Source organism: Terrapene carolina, unplaced genomic scaffold, assembly GCF_002925995.2.
Source record: "Terrapene carolina triunguis isolate 2854851 unplaced genomic scaffold, T_m_triunguis-2.0 Scaffold707, whole genome shotgun sequence".
Lineage (NCBI taxonomy): Eukaryota > Metazoa > Chordata > Testudines > Emydidae > Terrapene > Terrapene triunguis.
Window position 1 is genome coordinate 4343 of NW_020665058.1, and position 10636 is coordinate 14978.

General features: G+C 44.0%; 1 pseudogene; it reads left to right on the plus strand.

Moving 5' to 3' along the window:
* Window positions 1–3881: 3881 nt before the first annotated feature.
* LOC113408050 overlaps window positions 3882–10636 on the plus strand; it is an 11706-nt pseudogene continuing 4951 nt past the window's right edge.

The following is a 10636-nucleotide window of genomic DNA, read 5'->3' on the forward strand; positions in this document are numbered from 1 at the left end:
TCGATAAGAATATCATGCGAGACCGTATCAAATGCCTTACTAAAGTCTAGGTATACCACATCCACAGCTTCTCCCTTATCCACAAGACTCGTTATCCTATCGAAGAAAGCTATCAGATTGGTTTGACATGATTTGTTCTTTACAAATCCATGCTGGCTGTTCCCTATCACCTTACCACCTTCCAAGTGTTTGCAGATGATTTCCTTAATTACTTGCTCCATTATCTTCCCTGGCACAGAAGTTAAACTAACTGGTCTGTAGTTTCCTGGGTTGTTTTTATTTCCCTTTTTATAGATGGGCACTATATTTGCCCTTTTCCAGTCTTCTGGAATCTCTCCCGTCTCCCATGATTTTCCAAAGATAATAGCTAGAGGCTCAGATACCTCCTCTATTAGCTCCTTGAGTATTCTAGGATGCATTTCATCAGGCCCTGGTGACTTGCAGGCATCTAACTTTTCTAAGTGATTTTTAACTTGTTCTTTTTTTATTTTATCTGCTAAACCTACCCCCTTCCCATTAGCATTCACTAGGTTAGGCATTCCTTCAGACTTCTCGGTGAAGACCGAAACAAAGAAGTCATTAAGCATCTCTGCCATTTCCAAGTTTCCTGTTACTGTTTCTCCCTCTTCACTAAGCAGTGGGCCTACCCTGTCTTTGGTCTTCCTCTTGCTTCTAATGTATTGATAAAAAGTCTTCTTGTTCCCCTTTATTCCCTTAGCTAGTTTGAGCTCATTTTGTGCCTTTGCCTTTCTAATCTTGCCCCTGCATTCCTGTGTTGTTTGCCTATATTCATCCTTTGTAATCTGTCCTAGTTTCCATTTTTTATATGACTCCTTTTTATTTTTTAGATCATGCAAGATCTCGTGGTTAAGCCAAGGTGGTCTTTTGCCACATTTTCTATCTTTCCTAACCAGCGGAATAGCTTGCTTTTGGGCCCTTAATAGTGTCCCATTGAAAAACTGCCAACTCTCCTCAGTTGTTTTTCCCCTCAGTCTTGATTCCCATGGGACCTTACCTATCAGCTCTCTGAGCTTACCAAAATCCGCCTTCCTGAAATCCATTGTCTCTATTTTGCTGTTCTCCCTTCTACCCTTCCTTAGAATTGCAAACTCTATGATTTCATGATCACTTTCACCCAAGCTGCCTTCTACTTTCAAATTCTCAACGAGTTTCTCCCTATTTGTTAAAATCAAGTCTAGAACAGCTTCCCCCCTAGTAGCTTTTTCAACCTTCTGAAATAAAAAGTTGTCTGCAATGCAGTCCAAGAATTTGTTGGATAGTCTGTGCCCCGCTGTGTTATTTTCCCAACATATATCCGGATAGTTGAAGTCCCCCATCACCACCAAATCTTGGGCTTTGGATGATTTTGTTAGTTGTTTAAAAAAAGCCTCATCCACCTCTTCCACCTGGTTAGGTGGCCTGTAGTAGACTCCTAGCATGACATCACCCTTGTTTTTTACCCCTTTTAGCCTAACCCAGAGACTCTCAACACTTCCGTCTCCTATGTCCATCTCTACCTCAGTCCAAGTGTGTACATTTTTAATATATAAGGCAACACCTCCTCCCTTTTTCCCCTGTCTATCCTTCCTGAGCAAGCTGTATCCATCCACACCAACATTCCAATCATGTGTATTATCCCACCAAGTTTCAGTGATGCCAACAATGTCATAGTTGTATTTATTTATTAGCACTTCCAGTTCTTCCTGCTTATTACCCATACTTCTCGCATTTGTATATAGGCATCTAAGATACTGGTTTGATCTTTCCTCCCGGTTTTGTCCTGACCCTCCTTTCTCTCTGCCAATATAGCCCACACTCCCTCTCGTCTCCGACCCATCTCCCAGGTCTCCATGTTCCCCACTTACCTGCGGGCTTTGCTCACCTGTCCCCGTCGAACCTAGTTTAAAGCCCTCCTCACTAGGTTAGCCAGTCTGTGTCCAAATAGGGTCTTTCCTCTCCTCGAAAGGTGAACACCATCTCTGCCTAGCAGTCCTTCCTCAAATAGCATCCCGTGGTCTAGGAAGCCAAAGCCCTCCTGGCGACACCATCTTCGCAGCCAGGCATTCACCTCCATGATGCATCTGTCTCTGCCCGGGCCCCTACCTTTGACAGGAAGAATCGAAGAGAATACCACCTGCGCTCCAAACTCCTTCACCCGTACTCCCAGAGCCCTGTAGTCACTCTTGATCCGCTCAGTGTCACACCGCGCAGTATCATTTGTGCCCACATGGATGAGTAGCATGGGGTAGTAGTCAGAGGGCTGGATAATCCTCGACAATGCCTCCGTAACGTCTCGGATACGGGCTCCCGGCAGGCAGCATACCTCCCGAGATGAAATGTCAGGGCGACAGATGGGCGCCTCCGTCCCCCTCAGCAGAGAGTCTCCAACCACGACTACCCTACGTTTCCTATTCGCAGTGGTGGCAGCAGACCTCCCAGCCTTAGGGGTACGAGGCTTCTCCTCCTTTACTGTAGGGGGTGATGCCTTTCCTGTATCAAGAAGAGCATAACGGTTACCTATTACCACAGCGGGAGGGTTCGGAGCAGGGGTGGAGCACTGCCTGCTGCCAGAAGTAACCAGCTGCCAGTGTCCACCCTGAGCCATCTCCTCCTCCACCAGTGGTGTATCAGCAGTCCTGTGTCCTGGGACAGCTACCTCAGCTGTCTCCACATGGACACTGTCCAGGAATTGCTCGTGGATTCGGATGCTTCTCAACCTAGCCACCTCCTCCTGTAGCTCTCCCACCTGCTGCCTGAGAGATTCCACCAGCAGGCACCTTTCACATTGGATGGTCCCCTCAGCCTGGATATCAGTAAGTGGAAATTGCAAGTTACAGTCTCTGCAAAACCACACCAGGATCTGGGTAGAAGCATCCATGCTCAGGCGCTCTGTCTGGCTACAGGCGCAGGTGGAGGAGACAGAAGCAGTGCTGGCACAGGTGTTGCGGGTCTTCCTAACCATCGTAAGCCTCCCTCTGTCAAACTCCCGTCTGCAGCCCCCTGTCCGCTGAAAGGGTTGTATAAGCAAGAAGTTTAAAGTTTTAAGGGGAATAAAGGGAAAACAGATAGAACCGGCAAGGGACCCTCGCCCCTTCCCACTCCCCTTCCCAACTCCCTTGCGAAACTCCCTGTTAGCAGCCCCTGTTCGCAAAAGCTCCCTGGTCGCTTGTGCGCTGCTTTATAAAGCCCTGCTTTATTATTATTATTATAATAATAATAATATTAAATAATAAAGCAAGACACACAGTGTGAGTCTGTGTCCTGAGGAGTTTAGAACCTGAAAAACAGACACAGAGGAGACAGGATACACTAGCAGGCAAGGCCGGCTCCAGGCACCAGGGAAGGAAGCAGGTGCCTCTGGCGGCCAATCGAAAGGGGCTGCACGTCTGTCCATTGTTGGGGCGGCATGTCCGGGTCGTCGTCGGCACTTTGGCGGAAGCCCAATCAGTCCGCTTCAGTCTTCTGCGGCAATTCGGCGGCAGGTCCTTCACCCCCTGTCTTCCTCGGCGGCATTTTGGCGGTAGCTCAATCGTTTTCTTCCTTTTTTTTTTTTTCCCTCGCCGCTTGGGGCGGCAAAAAAGCTGGAGCCGGCCCTGCTAGCAGGACCAGAGGAGTAACTTGATATCATTTACATGTAATTGTAGAATAAATATAAATCTTATTAACTGGTTGTGGTTTGGTTTTCTGGACTAAATAACATGGAATGGATGTAAGAACAAACCTTTAAAAAGCCAGAATATATTTGGTTAAAAATTTTCCATTACAGTCAAAGAATTCCTGAGTGTCTGATGGCCTTTTGCTGAACATCAGTAATTCAGGATGAGGAATATTATTCTCTCTGTACAATAACCACTGCCTACCTGTCCATTAAACCTCGCCAGCTAAGAGCACAGATCTAGCACATACATCAGGGTGGACTTGTACAAAGGTGCAGGAGCTTTGTAAAATTCTCTTTTCCTTTTTTTCAGATAAGGATCTACAATTTCAGATTATTAAACAAGCTAAAGCTTTGAGTGCTAAAGAAGGTGGAGGCTCCAGTGAAGGTAAGCGGAGTACACAGATTAAGCCAGGGGTTCTCCAGATTTTCTGTAGTGTGGGCCATCTCTCCTCCCATTCGTGATCACTCAAGCCACCTCTTTCCTAGTCTCCCTTGATCTCATTTGTGGGTTCACTGTCATACAATATTCATTTGCTCCCTTACTTCCTCTGGTCCCCACAGCTGTGTTCTCCTCCCTCACCTGGGATCTGGGGAGGGTTCAAGTCCTCCATGTTCAACTCAAGAGCTATCTTCAGGACTGGAAATCTAGCCCTGCAAAGCTCACGATGTTCTTTAATGCCAGTCCCACAATCCCACTATTTAAAATCTTCCCCCTACTGACCCCCTCTGGCCCAGCTCTCTGAGCTGCCCCCTCTTCTGCCTTCCACAGCCCAGAACCCCCTCAGACCGAACCCCACTCCCACTGCTGGGAATACTTTTCCTGGACAAGAAACCTTCCTTTTTGTTTTCACTTCCTCCTCTGAATCCCCAAACTAACATTTGTTTTATTGGGCATGTGATATGTAGCTGTCTTTCATTGCCCCATGATACATGAACCTTCAATTTCCGTTTTTACAATGGATTATTGCAAACTTTCCTAAGAGGAGTTAGATTTCAAAAGGGCTAACTTTAATAAATTAAGGCAACTAGTTAGGGAAGTGGATTGGACTAACATATTTATGGATCTAAAGGCAGAAGGCGCCTGGGATTATTTCAAGTTAAAGTTACAGGAGCTCTCGGAGGCCTGTATCCCGAGAAAAGGAAAACGGTTCGTAGGCACGAGATTTAGACCAAGCTGGATGAGCGAGCGTCTCAGAGGGGTGATTAAGAAAAAACAGAAAGCGTACAAAGAGTGGAAGAGGGGAGGGATCGACAAAGAAACCTACCTTATTGAGGTCAGAGCATGTAGAGATGGAGTGAGAAAGGCCAAAAGCTGTGTAGAGTTGGACCTTGCGAGGGGAATTAAAACCAATAGCAAGAGGTTTTATAGCCATATAAATAGGAAGAAAACAAAGAAAGAAGAAGTGGGACCGCTGAAGACTGTAGATGGAGTGGAGATTAAGGATAATCTAGGCATGGCACAATATCTAAACGAATATTTTGCATCGGTCTTTAATGAGGCTAATGAAGGGCTTAGGAATAGAGGCAGCGTGACAGAGGGGAATAAAGGAGGGGGGGTTGACATTACTGTATCCGAGGTAGAAGCCAAACTCGAACAGCTTAACGGGACTAAATCGGGCGGACCGGATGATCTTCATCCGAGAATATTAAAGGAACTGGCGTGAGAAATTGCAAGCCTGTTAGCGATAATTTTTAATGAATCTGTAAACTCGGGGGTGGTACCGTTGGATTGGAGAATAGCTAATGTGGTTCCTATTTTCAAGAAGGGGAAAAAAAGGGACCCGGGTAACTACAGGCCTGTTAGTTTAACATCTGTAATATGCAAGGTATTGGAAAAAATTTTGAAGGAGAAAGTAGTTAAGGACCTTGAGGTCAATGGCAATTGGGACAAATTACAACATGGTTTTACGAAAGGCAGATCGTGCCAAACCAACCTGATCTCCTTCTTTGAGAAAGTAACAGATTTTTTAGATAAAGGAAATGCGGTGGATCTAATATACCTCGATTTCAGTAAAGCGTTTGATACGGTACCTCATGAGGAATTATTGGTTAAATTGGAAAAGATGGGGATCGATATGAAAATCCAGAGGTGGATAAAGAACTGGTTAAAGGGGAGACTGCAGCGGGTCGTACTGAAAGGTGAACTGTCAGGTTGGAGGGAGGTGACCAGTGGAGTTCCTCAAGGTTCGGTTTTGGGTCCGATTTTATTTAATCTATTTATTACTGACCTCGGAACCGAATGTAGAAGTGGGCTGATAAAGTTTGCGGATGACACAAAGTTGGGAGGTATTGCCAATTCGGAGAAAGATCGGAATATCCTGCAGGGAGACTTGGATGACCTTGTAAACTGGAGTAATAGTAATAGGATGAAATTTAATAGTGAGAAGTGTAAGGTGATGCACTTAGGGATGACTAACAAGAATTTTAGTTATAAGCTGGGGACGCATCGGTTGGAAGTAACAGAGGAGGAGAAGGACCTCGGAGTCCTGGTTGATCGCAGGATGACTATGAGTCGGCAATGTGACGTGGCCGTGAAAAAAGCTAATGCGGTCTTGGGATGCATTAGGCGAGGTATATCTAGTAGGGATAAGGAGGTGCTGCTTCCGTTATACAAGACACTGGTGAGACCTCATTTGGAGTACTGTGTGCAGTTCTGGTCTCCCATGTTTAAAAAGGATGAACTCAAACTGGAACGGGTGCAGAGAAGGGCCACTAGGATGATCCGAGGAATGGAAAACCTGTCGTACGAAAGGAGACTCGAGGAGCTTGGTTTGTTTACCCTAACCAAAAGAAGGCTGAGAGGGGATATGATTGCTCTCTTTAAATATATCAGAGGGATAAATACCAGGGAGGGAGAGGAATTATTTCAGCTCAGTACTAATGTGGACACGAGAACAAATGGATATAAACTGGCCGTCGGGAAGTTTAGGCTTGAAATTAGACGACGGTTTCTAACCGTCAGAGGGGTGAAGTTCTGGAACAGCCTTCCGAGGGAAATGGTGGGGGCGAAAGACCTCTCTGGCTTTAAGATTAAGCTTGATAAGTTTATGGAGGGGATGGTTTGATGGGATAACGTGATTTTAGTCAATAGGTCAGTAACGTGCCATCGCAGGTAATTAGTATCAATGGTCAATGCGGGTCTGGCTGGAGAATCTTGCCCGCATGCTCGGGGTTCTGCTGATCACCATATTTGGGGTCGGGAAGGAATTTTCCTCCAGGGTAGATTGGCATAGGCCCTGGAGGTTTTTCGCCTTCCTCCGCAGCATGGGGCAGGGGTCGCTTGCTGGAGGATTCTCTGCGACTTGAAGTCTTTAAATCATGATTTGGGGACTTCAACAGCTGAGTCAAGGGAGAGAATTATTCCAGGAGTGGGTGGGTCAGCTTTTGTGGCCTGCATCATGTGGGAGGTCAGACTAGATGATCATAATGGTCCCTTCTGACCTTAAAGTATATGAGTCTATGAGAGTGATTTAGTCAGAGGGGCCTGCTCCCCCTTAGATAGGATGGACATTGTGTCCACCCATACATTTAAGTCCTTACATCCTGTTTTTCACTGATCAGCAGAGAACACATAAAACACCCTGGAGCCCAGGAAAGGACAGAAATAGATTTCTCAAGAGAATGAAAGATGAAATCAAGACAGACTCTTGACAGACTGTGCTTGCTTGTACAGATGGCAGTAGAGCTATAGTGTGCGCTGTGGGAATGATTGTGGCACCTGGATAAAACTGCATTAAGCTAACTTTGTCATTTTAAAATACATACATGTGCACAAATTAAGGTTGCCAACCCTCCAGGATTGTCCTGGAGTCTCCAGGAATTAAAGATTAATTTTTAATTAAAAGATTGTCACGTGATGAAACCTCCAGGAATACATCCAACCAAAATTGGCAGCCCTAGTGTATATAGGGAAAAAAGTGTATGCTCATTCTTCCTTTCTGACAGGCTAACTCAGCAGCTGAATACAGCAGCACTGACTGGCAGACTTTTCTGCTCTGTTTTTTTTCTCTAGTATAGAAATGGAAACCCGTAGAATGGGCTCTTTGGAAAGGGGGAACCTGGACATTTTCATAGTATTGATGGCATATTTGGAAGATGTGAGGTTTTTTTCCCCATGATTTAACAAAGCTGTAGTAATTTTAATTTCAAATCTTAATCTAACCTGAATGTACTGGACATCTTTAAAAGAAACTAAACGAACACCAAAACATGTACCATATGCTATATTGCAAAAATACATCTATGGGCCACTAGGTGTCACAGTTATAGCTCACCATCCTATTTTAACGTGCTCTTGTGCTTTTTAGAAGCGATCTGAAGAAAGAACCAAAGTTGTCCAAACTGTCCACATTCACCTAATAAAACCTGATAATAAATTAAGAAGTTACTTAGTAAACACTTATTCTTTTCTCTAAAACTCTCCACTAACGCAAAGTTGTAGTCCAGGTTTTTAATACACAGTCATCAAGAAATGTGAAGTTTTATGGTGCGTAATTGTCAAATTAAGGTTGCTGTAGGAACCAGAAGATTGAATTTTCTGCATTTTAAAACCTCAGACATAATATCTGTTAACACAAATTTTGCCTTCAGTTTCCTTGGCTTGTTTAAAAGAGGGTGATAGCTGAGCAGACCTTCAGGTAAACACAGCTACTTTTATTTGAATAGGTGGAATTCCCAGTAAATTGTTACAAATGTAACAGAAAATAGGGCATATTTCACGGGTTCTCAATCTGCGTCACATCTGGATCAGCACATCTGAACAGAGAGAGTTCTAGCTTTTCTCTTCGTCCAGTGTAGTCATTGCTGTGATATGACCCCATCGTGAATGAAAAGGACCTAGCTGATCTTTCTGCTCTTGAAATATTTTTAAATAAAAATATCCTTGATTCTTCTTTCATGAGCAGGGAGGAGACTGAAGGGGAATTAGGGAGATGAACGTTCTCCTTACTTAGGCTTTGTCTCCATTTACAGTGTGTGTTTTGTACATACACTGCACGCCCACCTAGCACAGGTATAAATAGCAGTGTAGATGGTGAGGCACTGCTTGGACAAGTAGAGTAAAGACACACTTGAACTTTAGGGTATGTACTCTATTCACTCTTGATATGAACGAGCAGTGCCTCTCACATATACACGGCTATTTTTAGCAGTGTAGTGTTCCACTGCCGGAGTCTTTCTCCAGTGCAAGGACAGGCTGTAGCAGTGGGGAGGCAGTGGAGAAAGACTCCAGCATCACCCCACTGCTGGAGCCTTTTCCTGCTGCAAGGAAAGGCTCTGGCATCGCTGTTGGAACCTTTTTCCATTGCTTCTCCCCTGCCAGAGCCTTTTGTTGCCGTGTGTCGCTAACCACCACAGTGTGAATGCAGCCTGTATTTCAGTGCAGCATGTAGATACACGTAACCTACATGCCCCTGACAGCGTAGACAAGGCCTAAAAGATATACAGTATTCTTTCTGCAAGTGATAGCCTTTCATAAGTACTGTACCATATTCTGTTGTTTCAAGAAATTCACTTTGCAATGCTACAGTGTGTTGGAGAGAGTGTGACTGAGGGTTTGACTATTCTGTTTGAAGGAAATAAAATCTTTGCCATAAAACAGGGAGAGTGACTACAGCTTTAATAAATTGGGGAAGCAGGTTTTTTTTAGCCAGCAGGTAACGAATACATCTTGCATCCGAATACGAATACGAATGCATCCGAAGAAGTGGGTTGTAGCCCACGAAAGCTTATGCTCTAATAAATTTGTTAGTCTCTAAGGTGCCACAAGTACTCCTGTTCTTTTTGCGAATACATCTTGGTAGCTGTATAGCTAGTGAGTAAGTATAGACTAATAACTGGGAGGAGACTGGCAACTCTGTTTTGCCAATTGTAAATGCTTTTGTTGCACATTACTTCTCTTCAGGGTTTTTAAACCGACTAGCAATGTGAGCGGGTAGAAGGTAGCCTATTCTGAATCATCTTTGAAAGCATTCAGAGCAGACAATTGAGCATTATCTATTTGTTTAAACAGAGGCTTTCATTCCAATTATTGCCAATAGAATGTTGGCTGTTAACTAGTTTGCAGTTGAAATTTGGAAACAAATTTAAAAATAAATATGTACTATTGGACCAGTACAAAAACATTCTTTTGCAGGCTAGTGGGCTGTCACTAATAACAATACAGGAACTCGTATTGTGGACTAGATAGTTTTTGTGGGCGTTCTCTCCCTTTCCCCCCAAATAGCCCTCATAGTCCCTGCAGGAGACACCAAAACTCCTGGCTCCCCAGGTGCTGAGGAAAGTTAACGAAATAGAAGTGTTGGGGCCATTTGGTGACAGTCTGTTACAGAGTCATCATTTCATGAAGCAGATTTCAGTGGTTTTCTAAAATTAGGCCAACTAAAGCACTTTTTAAGCTATCAGAATCCAGTAAAGCTAAAGAAGTCTGTCTTGCACAAGTGAAAAGTATGTAAATAATGTCCAAGTTCCTAGTGCCAGTACACTTGCTCCTCCCCACAAGTTTCTTTGTGTAGCAGTATTGCCATTTTATAGAAGTAATAATGTCCATTTGTTCACAAGCTTTAGGTGCCTATTCTTCACTGCCTGTTGAAGTTCCCCAAAACCACAAACGCTTCATCTGTGACCTGACTCAAGCTGATCGTCTTGCAATCTATGATTATGTCCTGGAAGAGACGAAGAAACAGAGGTCCAGATCCCAGGCCACTGAAAACGACAGTGATCTCTTTGTAGAGAGCTGCTAAAGTCACCCAAGGTTTGAGAAACATTCAAATTCTTGAGTTTTACAACTTAAAATGGCAGTGTTTGTCATTTTCAAATGTTGTCACGTTTCTACAGTTAGAGGGATTTGGTTGAACATCTATTCAGGTTTGAATTAATAACATGTAAACCAAATTGTGGATTCTAGGAAAAGGGCAAAAATTATGCAAACTAACCCGGAAAAGAGCTGGCAAATACTCTTTTTGTATTATAGTTCTTTTA